Source organism: Canis aureus, chromosome 17 (assembly GCF_053574225.1).
Source record: "Canis aureus isolate CA01 chromosome 17, VMU_Caureus_v.1.0, whole genome shotgun sequence".
In the NCBI taxonomy this organism is placed as follows: domain Eukaryota; kingdom Metazoa; phylum Chordata; class Mammalia; order Carnivora; family Canidae; genus Canis; species Canis aureus.
In genome coordinates, this window is record NC_135627.1 from 60,200,039 (window position 1) to 60,217,313 (window position 17,275).

At 44.5% G+C, this 17,275-nt stretch overlaps 1 long non-coding RNA gene and 1 pseudogene across 1 annotated transcript; both read right to left on the reverse strand.

Annotated features, from left to right (window-relative positions):
* Positions 1-8,830: 8,830 nt before the first annotated feature.
* LOC144287590 (uncharacterized) lies at positions 8,831-12,632 on the reverse strand. Its single transcript, XR_013355370.1, has 3 exons — positions 12,328-12,632; positions 9,829-10,080; positions 8,831-9,181 (listed from the first exon to the last, which is right to left on the reverse strand). It is a non-coding gene; the product is annotated as an uncharacterized LOC144287590 (long non-coding RNA).
* Positions 12,633-15,509: 2,877 nt separating this feature from the next.
* Positions 15,510-16,752, reverse strand: LOC144287592 (glyceraldehyde-3-phosphate dehydrogenase pseudogene; annotated as a pseudogene).
* Between the last annotated feature and the right edge of the window lie 523 nt (positions 16,753-17,275).

Sequence of the window (17,275 nt, forward strand, 5' to 3'; positions counted from 1 at the left end):
GAGAAGGATAATTTGACTATAAACAAAAATAATAACTGCAGTATATTGAAATAAATCAAATAAATATAAATCTGTGCATTCATAATGATACAAATACCCAACTAAATTGGTCACTATTGGAGGGAACCAACTCATTATTTTGAAAATCAATCCTTTATCTGGCCTTTCTTAAATAAACAGTAGTCTTCAGTATCCAGGTTGTAATGATGTGACGTTTCTTTCTGTCAAAGTATTCCAGCTGGTATATGAGGAAGAATGATAAAAATTAGAATATCACCATTTTGCAACCTCTCATGAATCCACACGTTGTGCATCAACAGCTGCTAATCTCACCAAGAAAGAGACCAATATTATGTGCTACTTGGTAGAAGAACTAACACCACGTATGGAGAATTCTTCTAGATGTAATTATAGGAAACCCAGAGGACCCAGGGCCATGTTAAACAACACGTAGGAATACAATCAGCAAAATACAGATTGTGGGACATTCCATAGGACAAATGATCAGTTTTCTTCATCAAGTAATTGCATGGATAAAAAATGAAAGCAGAATGTACAGATTAAAAGGGACTTAGACATATCAACCAATTGCAATGTGTTTTGGAAAAATGATTCAAGCCAACAAACTATAAAAAGTTGGAAATTTTGAGATAATTGTGAACCTAAACACTGGCTGCTTAGTTGATGGGTGTGAAGGAATTATTTTTAAAATTTAGTGTCGTAATGGTAGTTTTAGTTGTTCTAAAAGTATCCTTATGTTTTAAAGATACATACTGAAATGTTATGAATTAACTTACATGATAATTATCTGAAATGTGCTTCAAAATAATATACGGCAGGGGATGGGAGAGGAGGTTATAATAAAAATGAAACAAGATTGACTGAGTTAATAGTTGTTGAAGTTAAAAAAAAATAGTTGTTGAAGTTGGGTAAGAGGTACATGGGAATCATACACTATCGTATCTATTCTTATACATTTTAAGAATTCTTTACAATAAAAAGGAAGGAGGTTTATTTTTTAAGATTTTATTTATTTATTCATGACAGACACAGAGATAGAGAGAAGCAGAGACACAGACAGAGAGAGAAGCAGGCTTCATGCAGGGAGCCCAACGTGGGACTCGATCCCGGGTCTCCAGGGTCAGGCCCTGGGCTGAAGGTGGCGCTAAACCACTGGGCCACCCGGGCTGCCCAAGGAGGGTGCTTTAGATTAAGTTTTTAATGTCCTATAGAAAGAAGATGAGCCAGGATTTGAACAAAGACGATTTTAGTGTAGCATTGATATTCCAAGTGCCCTGCTACTTCAAAAAAAATCTAGAAATGTGGGGTATTAAGCAGTGTCAGGAGAGCTGAACAGAAGCAACTCATCAACCGTTTCTCATCTCCCCAGTGATACTCAGTTCAGAGTCAAAAATGAGAGGATGAGCATAGTGAATGGAATTTTAGAAAACTGAGGTTTTTCTACACATTCTGGTTCAGCTGCAATGAAGCTTCTATATTTCTTTTTCTGCCATTTCTCTCTCTCTGAGGGAGAGGAAGCATCTCCTTCCCCTGGAGGGTACATACGTCCCTTATAAAGAATCTATCACAAGAGTCAATAATAAAGTATCTTCAAAGAAAACTCCACCCCAAGCCTTTACTTTTCCTGGAAGATGAGACTTAATCAGTCATTTTATGTCTGTATTTCACTTAAAGGCTTTCCAAATCAATTGAGGATTGACATGTTGACTTTTTTCCTGCTTCTCAGTAGAACTGTATCAAAATTCTAGTTGCCTCAAGCCATCGGGGCATGGGGAAGGGATGGGAAGGGGGGCTAGTCTTTTTTTGCATCTCTCTATGGGGCATCTGCCACCTTATCCTCAGTCGTATCGGTGCCTAGACACTGGCAGATATGCTCCTGTTGGAGCCCGTTACCCCATCGGGTCTCGGTGTAAAGTCTAATCAGATCAGTGTGCGTCTCTCTTGGCCCCATGATGAGTATCCTTCGGGTCCGCTGCCTTCTGAGAGAACACAGTTCTCTTGGATGCCCTTCTCCACCACTGAAGCTTTTTCAGGGCCCATTGCCCAGATCTCTGGACTTCCCCGTTTAGTCTAGTGCTGTTCCATCTACCCAGGGTAGGGAAGAGATATGCACCCATACCGCTCTTCCAGGTTCCACCCCAGAAACAAGACAGCTCTCCTGTACCCACAGAGTCTCAAATTACCGAGGGCTCCATCATTCTTCTCCACGTGGATTTTCACCTCGGGAGAGGAGAGAGCACGATATCCCTTATTAGACTCCCTTAGTGGTGCTTTATTTTTTATTGATTTTTATCTGTGCTTCCTCCACTAACCCAAGGAATTCTTACCTAGTATCCAGAGGGCAGAAAATTCACTCTGCACATGCAATCTTCCAACTTTTTTGTCTCTCATCTGGACTTCAGATTTTGAAGCGCAAAAGCAAAGCGCTAACATTTTATTTTTGTTCTCCGTAGCAGGCTGTGACTTCCCTACAGGCGGGCAATAGATGCTCCATATCTAGCTGGCTAAATAGGGGAGGGCCACGGGTTAACGGGGAATACTTGAAAAGGCCCATAGCTGTTGACACATTAAAACACCATCTTGCCACATGGGGATAGTAATTGCACTGAATGGACTGCAGCAGAAGTCCATAAAACCCGGAGTGCTTTCTCTTACAGAGCTACTTTCGAAGGAAAGGGGATTCAACTGGGTTTTTCCAGCAAAAGCTGCTGTGACTTATGCCATTTTCTTTTTAAGTGAGCCTAAACCCCTTGCTCTTGTTACAGCTAATTAGACCAAACAGCAATTTATTGGGCACAGGCTACTGCTTATGAATTGAACATGAGCGAAGCTGACTGTCTCCGAGGTGGCTGGGCAAGATCTTTGACCAATGAGGCTAAATATTCAACCAATATGCCTTAGTACAAACTGCCTCAAGCACATCCTCCTGCTTGGTATGAATCGATGCTAGAAGAACAAAGAGAAGGCAGTTCCTTTGAGCCAAGGTAGCCATCGCAAAAAATGCCGAGTAACTTCTCAGTAATCATATTCCCACTGCATGCCGCCTGGTGGGGATTTTGGGGGTACCGAGGAGGTAGTGTGGTCGATGGGGTCAACTCCCACACTCCCCCATGTGTTCCATATGTTTGCATTAAATCTGTATCACTAGCACGCAGCTTCCCCGGGTCTATCAAGAAAATGGTAAGTACCAGGATACCGACTGTCTTAGTTTGGGGCGCCATGCCATGAACACCACAGACCGGGGACTTAAACAACAGAAAGTTATTTCTCATAGTTCTGGAGGCTGGAAGTCAGAGATCAGGGTGCCAGTGTGGTGAGGGCCCCCTTCCTGGTTTTCAGATTGCCTTCTTAAGCTTTCTTGTGTTTCTTTTTATAAGGGCACTAATCCTTATCAGGAGAGCTCCATCCTCAGGATCTAATTACCTCCCCAAAGCCCTACCTCCTCTTTTTTTTTAAGATTTATTTATTTATTTATTTATTTATTTATTTATTTATTTTAGAAAGAGAGAGAGAGAGGCAGAGACCCAGAAGGAGGGAGAAGCAGGCTCCATGCAGGGAGCCCGACGTGGGACTCGATCGCGGGACTCCAGGATCACGCCCTGGGCCAAAGGCAGGCGCCAAACCACTGAGCCACCCAGGGACCCCCAAGCCCTACCTCCTAATACAATCCCACTGGGGGGTTAGGGTTTTAACATATAAATTTTGGGGCAGGGGTACAAACATATAGTCCATAATACCTACTGAGTGGGATTTTGAAGATTTAATGAAATAAAGTATATAAACTTCTTACCACAGTGCCTAGTGCATACTAAATAGAAGACTAATACATTTAAAATTTCTAATTCATTGATTATTATTTATTTATTTAGGAGCGAGGGCAAGAGCATGAGTGGGAGACGGCCAAGGAGGAGGGAGAAGCAGACTCCCTGCTGAGCAGGAAGTCCGATGTGGGGCTTGATCCCAGGACGCTGGAATCATGACCTGAGCTGAAGGCAGATGCTTAACTGACTGAGCCACTCAGGTGCCCTTTGATTGATTATTATTGATTGACTTATTAACCCATTGCTACTGTCGATTTTTGGTTGAGCCAGGGACACTAAAATATTTTCACTATATTCAGGAATCCTCAAGAAGCTTAAGAATCATTATTTAGTGATCATTATTAAATGCTCATTAAGGAGTCGCTTTACTGGTGAGAGTACTAGGAAACTCAGGGGTAAAAGGTTTTGCATTTCTTTTTTCTGGAAGTTAGGAATTCTCTTAGGAGAGAGAGAATAAGGACCTCTTATCCTCCTCCCAAGATTTCCTAATTTCCTGAAATAGGTAATTATTGCTGCTTTTTGAATTGAGAGGGAAAAAAGAATTACATGATTTATTAAAAATTATCACAAGCGGGTGACTATCTGGATCTCCTGACCATGTCTGAGTGGCTCTTTCTAGAAGGTAGGACAGTTTCTGGTAACAAGGTGCATTAGTGATCTGTTAAGCATAAGAAATCACTCTCCTGCTTAGCAGTTTAAAGCAACCACATCTCCTAAATAAATAAATAAATAACAATCAATTCAGAGTCTTTAAGAGTCAGAAATCCAGGGAGGGCTCAGCAGGGTGCTTCTGGCTCAGTTTCTCTCAGGAGGTTGCTCTGAAGTTGTTGGTCAGGGCCTAAGTCACATCAAGGCCCACCTGAGATCAGAGGATCTGCCATCAAGCCCGCCCGGTTCCTCATGGGCCGTTGGACTGAGGGCTTCAGCTCCACACTGGCTGCCACAAGAGTCCATCGTTTCTTCTGCGCACAAACCTGGCTGTAGGACAGCACTCAGCATGGAAGCTGGCTTTCCCCAAACTGAATGATCCAAGAGAGAACAAGAGATGGAGTGACCCAAGGGAGAAAACTGTGGTCATTTATAACCGAAGGTCTGAAGCGTCATATTCTTTTTGTTAGAAGTCGGTCATAAAATCCATCATCCCTCCTCAGAGGGAGTTGCATGGAGGCATGAATGCATGCTAGGGAAATAGGGGTCACTGGGGACCACCACTGAGGCTGCCTGTCACACAGCGATGCATCTGACACAGTCCTGGGCAAGGAAATGTCTGGGTCTGAACCCTCAATTCCATGGTTGGTTGGTTGGGAGATTTTCTGTCTACGTGGAACGTGAAGACATCAGAATCCAGAAAGAACTTACAATGGATGCAAAAGTAATTCTAACACCACATTGCTATATTCATTGTATACATAGCATGATTCACTTGAACCCAGATAATGAGACTGGGAGGTTGGAAAGGGGGCTATACGTATGCCCACATTCAGAGTCTCAGGCCTGCTTACACTCACTAGTGTCACTAAGTTTTTATGCATTTTTGTTCAGACAACAGCTCTACTCAAAGAGACAATGTAGGGCATGTACTTAGAGACTCTCCAAGTTTCTCCATTACGGATTTTTCAAAGGAGGCAGATATCACAGAAAATATTAGCACTTACGTCGTACTGTGGTGGGATGCCTCTGCATTCTCTGAGAGCTTGTAAGCAAATACATGAAAATGATTTTGTCTTTAAAACTTTATAGTTTTCCTGAAATATCTCTACAGTAGTAGCTCTACTCACTATAAGACTATTAAGAGAAGGTATTTTGACAAGAACTCTTCTTCTGTCTTCCAAGGTCTTTGAATCCATGACCAAGACCAACACTGCACAGAAAAGAAATAAACATGGCTGGTTCTGTGCAGGGTCAATGGGCAACAGGTCTCCAGTTCCTGCAAAGGCCATGGGAAGAAAAGTATGAAGAAACATTTCACTTGGGAAAGAGCAGCAGAAGCCACAGGGGAACAGGCACTCCCACACATTGCTGGTAGGAAGGTACATTTTTACAACCTTTGTGGAGGTCAATTTGACAATATACATCAAAATTACAACATGCGTATATCCTTTGACCCAGAGATTCCACTTGAAGGAATTTATCTTAAGAATACACTTGCACACATGCGACATGATATATGTACAAGGTTTTTTGCTACAAAACTGTTTGCAGCAGCAAAAGACTGGGAATAAATTAAATGTTCATCGGTAGAGGAATGGCACAAAAAATAATGGCATACACTCACAATGCAAAATTATATAGTTGTAAAAATGTATGAGATTGTCCACACAAAAACCTGTACGTGGATTTTATAGCAGCTTTATTTATAACTGCTAAAACTGAAGCAACTAAGAGGTCCTTCAGTAGGTGAATGCATAATGATGGGCATAGCCACACAATGGAATGGTCGGTATTGACTGAAAAAAAGAGATTTCAAGACATGAAGGAACCTGAAATGCATATTTCTGAGTGAAAGAAGTCAATCTGAGAAATCTCATACTGTATGATTCCAACTATATGAGATCACAGAAAAAGCAAAAACTATAGAGACAGTAAAAAGATAAAAAAAAAAAAAAATCAATGGTCTCCAGGGATTAAGGACAAGGAGAGGGTGAAAATGCAGAACACAAAATTTTAAGACAGCAAAACCATACCGTGTGATACGATAATGGTGGACATATGTCATTATACATTTGTCCAAACCCATAGAATATTCACCACAGAACACACAACATCAAGAATGAACTTTAATTTAAACCAGGGATTTTAGGTGATAATGGTGTGTCAATGTAGGTAGTTCAGTTGTAACAAATTTCCTTCTCTGGTGGGGGATGCTGATGTGGGGGAGGCTGTGTAGGTGGGGGCACAAGGAGTATATGGTAAATGTCTATGATTCAGCTGAAGTTTGCTGTGAATATAAAACTACCCTAAAATATAAAGTTTATTTTTTTATTTTTAAATTTTTTTTTAAAGTGTGAGGAAGCTCTCTGTGTAGTAACATCTTTAAGATACACTGTTAAGGGTCTTCCCTGTGAGATCATCTGATGGAAAAAAGAACTTTGTCAAGTGGTGTATCACCTTCCTAATGTAGATCAGTGGTGTGAGGAGGTAGGTGTTCATAGGACTTGCGACTTGTACTTATTTGCCTTTCTTCATATACTGAAATGTTTGGTGGTGGGTGGAGACTCTATTCAAAATATACTTTGTCTTTTTTTTTTTAGTTTTATTTTTATTATGTTAACACTTAACATGAAATCTACCCTCTTAAAAAAAAAGTAATTTATTTATTTATTTATTTATTTATTTATTTATTTATTTATTTATTTATTTATTTTGGGGGGTTAGGGGAGAGGAAGAGGGAGAGAGGGAATCATGGGCAGAGTCCATGCTGAGAGCAGCGGCTACGGGGCTGTGTCACCATTCTGATATCATGACCTGAGCCCGAAATCAAGTCGGATCCTTATATGATGGAGCCACACAGGCACCCCGAAATCTACCCTCCTCACAAAATTCTAAGCATGCTACATTATTGTTGACTACAGGTACAATGTGTTAGAGCAGATGCATACAGTTTAATCACTTTAACTGAAGCTCTATGCCCCTTGACTAGGAATTCATTTCCCCTCTGCCCAGCCCCTTGGCGATCACCACTCTATTCTTTGAGTCTATGAATCTGACAATTTAGTTAAATTGCCCTCATATAAGTGGGATCATGTAGTATCTGTCTTTCTGTGACTGGCTTATTTCATTTAGCATAATATCCTCAAGATTCATCCTTCTTTTTTAAGGCTGAATACTATTCTACTGTGTGTATATGCCACATTTTCTTTATCCATTCATCTGTTGGTTGGTAGGTACCTGTTTCTACTTCTTGGCTGTTGTGAATAATGCTGCAGTGAACATAGGAGTGGTAATATCTCTTTGAGGTACTGGTTTTAGTTCTTTAGGATAAATACCCATAAATAGGATTACTGGATCACATGGTGGTCCTATTTTTAGTTTTCTGAGAAACCTCCATATTGTCTCACCTATGGGTTGCACCATTTTGCGTTACTACCAGTGGTGTGCAAGGAGTTCAATTTCTCCACATCCTCGCCAATGCTTGTTTTCAAATATGCCTTATCTTACGTATGAAGTGATGTTTGGCTCCCAAGAATATTAGCAGCATTATCTGGTAAGAAGGGCAGTTATAAGAACTCCAAAGGGTTCTCTGGGTTGCTCAACATCAGGTTGCAGATCCACAGTCCATCCAGATTAGCCAGTTTATCTTGACTCAAAAGCAAACAATTCATTAATCACAGCATAACCTCCTCTCCCCCTGTCTCCCTATTGCCTGCCTATAAGGGAAGCTACATATTTATTTATTTATTGAACAAAACCCCTGCTTCCAACCAGTGGGGGAAAAGGTCGAATTGCTGAGCCATGATATAATCAACGAGAAAATGGTAAATGACTCTGAGATCACATCTATGGTATAGAACAATCTGGAAGAACAGTGAAGTCTTAGGCAGTGAGATTGCCTGTAATGACACTGAAATGGAAGGAATGTGAGCGTGTTGGCAAAGTTAACTGGATGGGGCCTGCTTTTGGCCACCTCACGGGGTCCAAACAAGCCTGAAATTGGTGGGAACTCAGAGCTGGTGCCCTTTAAGAGAAAAGAAAAAAAGAAAGAGAGGTAGAAGAATGGATCTGTTGTTTCTGGAAGATAGGAGCAGGAATTGTCAAACTCTGATAGTTTGGTTTAGGGAAGAAATTATAAGAAATGGGAGTGACCTAACCCAGAAGGCAAAGAGCATGTTCCCACTGGCTCTGATGCCCCTAAAATTCTTTCCAGATGCCTGACTTCATGGAAGGGGAGAAGAAGTGCCAAAGAGGAAAGTGAGAGGGAAGAGAAGGTAGTGAAACAACAACACAAAATAACAGGAGGAAAGTACTTCTTACTTCCTCTGAAGAAATAACTTTATTTTCGGTTTGCACAGAAATTTTATCAGAGAGAATTTTTTTCCTGAAATAATATTAATAAGATGTAATTCCCTATCAGTTTCCGCTCTTCCTGGAGTAGAGAAGGCAATCCTCCAATATTGACCGAGGCCCCCTGTGTAGCAAATGAAATCGAGGAGCCCTGAAGTCCCAGGGACACAACCGTGTAGAGTATGGTTTCTCGGAGCATGACCCAGCTGGCCAGGGGAGGGTCTGTTCGAGGCCAAGCCCAGCCACACGGGATAGAGATCGGATGTGTTGGGGCCAACCAGGGGCCAGGATAGCCAGGGATCCGGCTTTGAATCAGTCTGGTGTTTGAGCTTTCTTCGCTGGAAGAAAAATGAGAAAATACTGGTTATGTGAATGTTGAGTGTTTTTCAATAAGCAAGCTTTATTTTTGTCATGTTGTGAAATGCTTGTCCCTAAGAACTCTCTTTTAGCCTTTAGGTGTGTGGTATGTGATGCTGTACCACTTTGAGGCCCTCATGCCATTTTGATTGTATGAGCCCTGAGGACTTTTATTTATTTATTTATTTATTTATTTTATTTTTTTTATTATTTTTTTTCTTTTTCTTTTTTTTTCTTTTTTTTTTTCTTTTCTGAGGACTTTTACCTTGGTAGGCCTCTTCCCTTCCAAAGCACAAAACAAGACAAAACAACACTTTTTAAAGTTTTATTTTAAAATTTTATTTTTTAAAAATTGTATTTTGTAACTGTATTATTATAAGGATGGATATATTAATATTATTATAAAACTTCTTTCTACCCTAAAAGTTGATCCTTTTGCCTTGTGAATTTAAAAGAACTTAAAACATTTTTGTCGGCCCCTAAAGCATTGTGGTCCTAGCCATGGGCCAGCCGTGCCTCATGTATAAGTTGGTCCCAGATGCCATCCTAAGCCTCTCTGCCCCATTAATGCCTCCATTGGAAATGGCAGTAGATGGCATAGTTCTGGGTTCACTGTAGCATCATTTACCAACCAGCTGGTGTGTAGAGAAGTCACATTATTTCTTTTTTCTATACAGTATTCAGGTCAGTGTTATTTCTTATTTCTAGTAGCAGCCCAAGGCATTTCGAATATCTTTTTAACTCCACTGCTTGCTGTGTGATCCATGATGGCATTCAAAGAGATGAATAGGATGAGTCGTATTGACAGAATAATTCAAGCAGTTGAGCGATTCTGAATCACAACTAAGGAGGAACTGCTGGCACTTCTCCCATGGATTATCTGAGAATCAAAAGCAAAGAGTCCAGTGATTATTCAATTCATAACAAATACTGCTGATGGAAAGAACAAGAGGGGATAAAATTGACAAAGGCCAAACCTGTACAACGTGAGACTTATTATTGCCAAATATGGACAGGAAAACTAAAATCTTGGCAAATTTTGGATCTGCAAAATTTGACACAAGAAAATTGGATTTTATAAAAGTAAAACAGAAGATACAGAACCAATTTCACATTGTTGAAACTCTATGAAATATGAATCAAAAGCGATCAATGAGCAAAACCTTGAGAAGGTGAAAAGACAAATGAAAAATAATCCTGATTCAAATGACTTTTCTACCACAAATGCAACATATAAAATATGACTGCATTGTGCAGAAAATTTATCATGTATTAAAGTATGGGTGATAGAGCTCATTTTGGAAAATTAATCAATGTTAGTGAAATTGTAATTAAAAGTCTAATAATAATTAAAATGATGGAATTAGCCAAAACTCTGAGTTAAAATTTTGTAAAGAGATACAGGGCTCCAAAAGTCTTAGTGCGGTGTTTTTAAAACATTTTATTTTAAAAGTCTCTTTTCTTCCAACCAAGTCTTAAATTTTTTATTTAGTTATATATGCACATATACTATTATTTCTGCATAGGAATATTCTAGAAGGATAGTGCCAAACAGATATCAGTGCTCACCTCTGGGGAGGGATGTGGGATCACATGAGAGAAAGTTTACAAAGGGAGATATTTATTTATTTATTTGTTTATTTATTTATTTATTTATTTATTTAAATTTTATTTATTTATTCATGAGAGACACAGAGAGAGAGGCAGAGACACAGGCAGAGGGAGAAGCAGGCTCTCTAAGGGGAGCCTGATGCAGGACTCGATCCCAGGACCCCGGGATGATGCCCTGAGCCAAAGACAGATGCTCAACTGCTGAGCCCCGCAGGGAGATCCAGATTCTGCCTTTTTATTAAAAAAAAAAAAAAAAAAAAATCTGTTGATGGGACGCCTGGGTGGCTCAATGGGTTGAACCTTTGACTCTTGGTTTCGGCTTACGTCATGATCTCAGGGTCCCGAGATAGAGCCTTGCATTGGACTCCTCACTGAGCACAGAGTCTGCTTGAGGTTCTCTCCCTTTGCCCCCGCCCCAGCCCCACTCTCACTTGCTCATGAGTAGATCAATCAATCTTAAAAAAAAAAAAAACCTCTCCTGTTGCCCTGCATCTTGCTGGTCCTGCTTTTCCACCATAGCAGAAGCACTTGTGGTGTCTTCCTCACTTCCCTTCAACACTTAACACACTTTTTCTCACTCATTTTCTCAAGTTGGAGCAAGTTGCTCTTTACACTTTCTTTTCTCTTCCTCATATGTGAGCATCTATCTTGATTTATGGTCCAAAAAATACATCTCTGTAGAGTAAGTAGACAGATATTATTATCCCACTTTGCAGATGGGCAAGTAGAGGAAGAGTTTAAAATACTTCTTCCAAGGGCACAGGACTGGGTTTAGAGCCACATTCCTAGCTCAGAGCTCTCTCTATTGAAAGGATACTCTTCTGAGCCTTTAATCTAGGACGGGTAACAGAATAAATGGGTTCCTTAAAAGAAGACACATCCCCAGTCCGCTTCCTGGGCCAAACACCTCCCACAGGTCCTCACTGCCTAATTAAAATGGTCTAACTAGAGAAATATCAGAAAAATAGGGACTTGGGAGAATTTGGAAAAAATATATTTATATTACAAAACTTATTTTCTTTTTTTAGAGATTTATTTATTTATATGAGAGAGAGCAAGCACATGCACCAGCACACAGAGGGAGAGGGAGAAGCAGACTCCCTGCTGGGCTCCATCCCAGGATTCTGGGATCACAACCTGAGCCAACGGCAGGTGCTTAACTGACTGAGCCCCACCACCCCCAGGTGCCATGCAAAAAACGATTTTCTAAAGAATCCCTCGCATCTTCAACTCCCTATTGAATTATGTGATTATTTTGCACGAATTATAAAGATGTAGTTGCAGAGGACTCAGAGAACAAGTAACGAGAACAACTGAATGCTCTTCTCTCATTTCTGAAGAAAATATGGAGACAGTAAGACAGCTTCTTAATAAAAAAAGACTCTGATCCTCGGGGACCTGAGACTGCAAGGAGGCCTAGGGCTTTGCAGTCTGGAGAGGAGAGGGACCCGCAGCCTGCTCCCATGGCTGCTGTGCTCCTTCTGGATGGCCCTTGCCCTTGCCGCCTGCCTGCTACCTTGTTCCGTGCACTGGTCTGGGCCCACAGGAGCGCTGGTTTGGGCTCACAGGGCGCCGGTCTGGGCCTATAGGGGCGCTGGTCTGGGCCCACATAGGCGCTGGTCTGGGCCTATAGGTGCACTGGGCCCACAGGGGCGCTGGTCTGGGCCCACAGGGGTGCTGGTCTGGGCCTATAGGTGCACTGGGCCCACAGGGGCACTGGTCTGGGCCCACAGGGGCTCTGGTCTGGGCCTACAGGTGCACTGGGCCCACAGGGGCGCTGGTCTGGGCCCACAGGGGTGCTGGTCTGGGCCTACAGGTGCACTCGGCCCACAGGGGCGTCGGTCTAGGCCCACAGGGGTGCTGGTCTGGGCCCACAGGTGCACTGGGCCTACAGGGGCGCTGGTCTGGGCCTACAGGTGCACTGGGTGCTGGGCCTACAGGTGCACTGCTCTGGGCCCACAGGGGCACTGGTCTGGGCCTATAGGTGCACTGGGCCCACAGGGGCACCAGTCTGGGCCCACAGGGTGCTGGTCTGGGCCCACAGGTACACTGCTCTGGGCCCACAAGGGTGCTGGGCTGACAGGGGCAGTGGGCCCACAGGGGCGCTAGGCCCGCATCCCGCCCTCCCACTGAAGCTGCCAGATGCTTCTCTCTAGGAAAAGTCAAACAGAGGCTTTGAGTTAGAGCTCTTTAGTTCTTTGTGGGCCCCGGGCAAGAACCTCTTGGTTAAACAGATAGAAGTCAAGCAGCCACTTCCTGCCCAAGGGAAAAATTAATCCTTAATCCAGCCATTTCCATCTCCTCAGGCTGTCATTGGTGCAGGTAGCTCTGGAAGGAGAGGGGCAGTTTGCAGAAAGTTCTAAAGTCAGGGACCCCGGGGGCTCCATGGTGGAGTGTCTGCCTCAGCCCAGGCTGTGACCCCGGGGTCCCGGGATCGAGTCCCACATCGGGCTCCCCACATGGAGCCTGCTTCTCCCTCTGCCTGGGTCTCTGCCTCTCGCTCTCTGTGTGTCTCTCATGAGTAAATAAATAAAATATTTTTTGAAAAAAGTTCTGAAGTCTTATGAGGGAAAAGATTCTAGAACGCAAGCCCTCCTCTAAGACAAATTTCTGCCGAGAGCAGAGTAGCTGGTCCGAGCCCTCCGTACATTCAGGGGAAGAGTCTCGTAGGCGCAGCATAGGCTGCTCCCAGCAGGGGTGCAGAGGTGGGCATTGCACTTCAGGGCGCTATGGGAGAGAGCAAGGTTTCTACCCCAAACTAGAAAATCCTATTCCACTGTTAATATAATTAAACTCACATTTCAGTTAATATGCCTGGAAGCAAGTTCACTGGCTCCCTTTAGGGCAACGGGCAAGTGGACACAGATAGAAGGCCCGGTCCAGCTTCTCGGGAGTCCCTCCTCATGGCCTCAGGGCAGCCGCTTCCAGCGCTGACGGCCTCATCATCTTTCGAGAGTCACGTTGCCTTGAAACACCAGTGTCGTCACCCAAATCCTATGACTTTGCAGCACCTACCCCGTGACTCCCCTTTCCAGTTCTTGGCATGTCCGGAGCGGAGAGCGAGCATCGGAGCGTTGGGGCGCCTCTCGGAAACAGTCGAGAGCTTCAAGGTCAGGGCAAAGAAATTCTGGTTCCCTTGCAGCCTCTCCCTGGAGCTGTCCCTCTGAGTTTAGTTTTTACCCGAAAGGCTTCTCCGTTTGTCATTTCATCCAGAACCTTCGCCATAGGATGGGCCAGTATTTAACAGTAATGCAGTGCGATCCTCATTATGTTCACCCAGGGAGACTTCCAGCCCAACAGAGACTAGAAGCTTTCCCTGAAAGGCTCTTTAGGATCTACCAGTTTCAATCTATTCACTTTACCAAGCAGCGTTGCGGAGATCGAGAAAGGAGAGAGAAAGAGGTGAAGAATCCATACTCCTTGGTACCAGCAGAACAAGGCATTTGGGAAAACATAGGGAGATGAGCAGGAAAGTACAGATCCCCTTGCATGTAGAAAGGAAACTCCGAGAATCGTCCGTCCTACCTACCTGCCTACCTACTGCTATACATCCAGCTCCGCCCATGCCAGGAGCTCAAAAAACCTTTGTGTTATGAATAAATGGCAAACTTTAAGTAAGTCAGCTGAACAGACCCCTCACTGGGCAGGCAAGCTCGCCGGGCCTGGACGCGGCCCCGGCCTGGGTGCGCTCTCTGGGCGGCCTAGCAACGAGGCCGTGGAGACGGAGGTTTCCCCTCTTCCGGGTCCTAAGGCCCCCGAGGACCAGGAACATCTCTTCTTCCAGAGGGAGAAGTTGTTCCCTAACTCAACTTCCCACAAGCTTAGGACCCCCCAGGCCTCGGGTTCTACGCCCCTGGCATTTCCTAGCAATCCCCTACACCGCCGCAGCCTAAGTGTAGACAAGTTGGTACCTGAGCCCCAAATCTGTACCCCCCTAGAGCCGGGCTGCTCTCCCTCTGGGGCCCTCGTCCAGGAAGCGACCCTGCTCCCACAGAAACGAAGAACAGCAGGGAGTGGGCTACCCGGGGATGGCTGTCCTGCTCTGGCCAAGCGGGCCTGCCCGGAGATGCCAAGGCCTCCAGATCCACGACAGCTGCAGTGCTAGCGTCGGCTTCGTCGGGCTCCCAGCTGGCACCCAGCCCCAGCTCACAGCACCGGGGGCGGGGGGTGCTGCACAAGCAGAGTCATTTTCAGAAGCAGAAGCTGTTTCTATTTTGCACATCAGAGAACTGCCATCGGATACACGAGTGCCTGGTCCCGAGGTCCCTAGTGGGTAACGAGGGGGTTAGAGGACGGCTCTGGCTTCCCGGCGCAGAGCCTCTGCCCTGCCACACTGGTTATGCGGTCCCTTAAGTGGATGGGGGAGGACGGAAGCACATTTTGGGGACCATGGCATGGAAGGACCTTGACATGAGCTTTGGAACTGCAGGATCCCGCCCGTGAACCGTGGAAAGTCCAATTGTCCTTCCAGGATTTCTGCGAATTCCTTACAGCCTTGTATTCTCAGGAGCGTCTTTGGCACCCGTTGCTGCCGATTAGTTGAATTTAGAGAACTCGAGTCTTCCCATTTCCAGGGGTATCATAAGTTTGATTTGCTTGACTCGGGATTCAAATAAGGTCCACGTATTAGGATTAGCAGATCTATTTCTTGAGTCTTTTTTATTTTTTTAAATTTTTAAATTTTTTTTTGGGGGGTACAGTATACTTTATTGATGGTACATGACAAGGTAGGGCTCCCCAAGCCCCTCCCCTTCCTCGGGGTCTAGAATGTAAATTGGAGGTCAGGAGATTCTCAGTGTGTTGGGGGATTAAGTTGGGGCAGGGACTCCCCAGCAGCTGAGGGCCTCTCTCTTCCTCTTGTTCTTGCTGGGGCTGGTGGTCCAGGAGGCTCTTACTCCTTGGAAGCCATGTGGACCATGAGGTCCATTACCCGGTTGCTGTAGCTGAATTCATTGTCATACCAGGAAATGAGCTTGATGAAGTGGTCATTGAGGGCAATGCCAGCCCCGGCATCGAAGGTGGAAGAGTGGGTGTCACTGTTGAAGTCACAGGAGACAACCTGGTCCTCAGTGTAGCCTAGGATGCCCTTGAGGGGGCCCTCCGATGCCTGTTTCACTACCTTCTTGATGTCGTCATATTTGGCAGCTTTCTCCAGGTGGCAGGTCAGATCCACAACTGACACATTGGGGGTGGGGACACGGAAGGCCATGCCAGTGAGCTTCCCGTTCAGCTCAGGGATGACCTTGCCCACAGGCAAGGTGCCAGTGGAAGCAGGGATGATGTTCTGGGCAGCCCCTCGGCCGTCACGCCACAGCTTCCCAGAGGGGCTGTCCACGGTCTTCTGGGTGGCAGTGATGGCATGGATGGTGGTCATGAGGCCCTCCATGATGCCGAAGTAGTCATGGATGACTTTGGCTAGAGGAGCCAAGCAGTTGGTGGTGCAGGAGGCATTGCTGACAATCTTGAGGGAGTTGTCCTACTTCTCGTGGTTCACGCCCATCACAAACATGGGGGCATCAGCAGAAGGAGCAGAGATGATGACCCTCTTGGCCCCACCCTTCAAGTGAGCTCCAGCCTTCTCCATGGTGGTAAAGACCCCAGTGGACTCCACAACATACTCAGCACCAGCATCACCCCATTTGATGTCGGCGGGATCTTGCTCTTGGAAGATGGAGATGGACTTCCCGTTGATGACAAGTTTCCCGTTCTCAGCCTTGACTGTGCCGTGGAGTTTGCCGTGGGTAGAATCATACCGGAACATGTACACCATGTAGTTGAGGTCAATGAACGGGTCATTGATGGCGACAATATCCACTTTGCCAGAGTTAAAAGCAGCCCTAGTGACCAGGCGCCCAATACGGCCAAATCCGTTCACTCCGACCTTCACCATCGTGTCTCGGGGACGCGGCTGGCCCTGAACCAGAAGATGTGGCTGTGTGTCGAACGGGGAGGAGCAGAGAGCTCTTGAGTCTTTTTTAACAAATGAGTTCCACTCCCGTCTCTTGTTACAGATCCCTTTTCAGTTTATCTGTCATATAAATCCAGTCATTTGTCGTGTAAGTGTTCCATGGTTTGGATTTTGTGCTTGTGTCCTTGCAGCATCAATAACGTGTTTCTCTACTAATTCATTAGTAGTTTTAAAGTGGTGATGTTCTCATTATGTCATTACTTTTTTCTTTTACTAACCAGGACGCTTTATAGAGAGAAACCTTCCCTCACTATTTCATTACTGAGAGCTTTATTTCTTATAGAAAACACAGTATAGATGCTTCATTCTCTTCCTTAATTTGTCAGTTTTCAGAAATGAGAAATCTCTGAAGATAACTACTGAATTAAAACAAAAAACAAAAAACAAAAACAGTGCGGGGCACGTGGGTGGCTTACTTGGTTAAGCAGCCGACGCTTGATTTTGGCTTAGGTCATGGTCTTGGTTGTGGGATCCAACCTCAAGTTGGGCTCTGCGT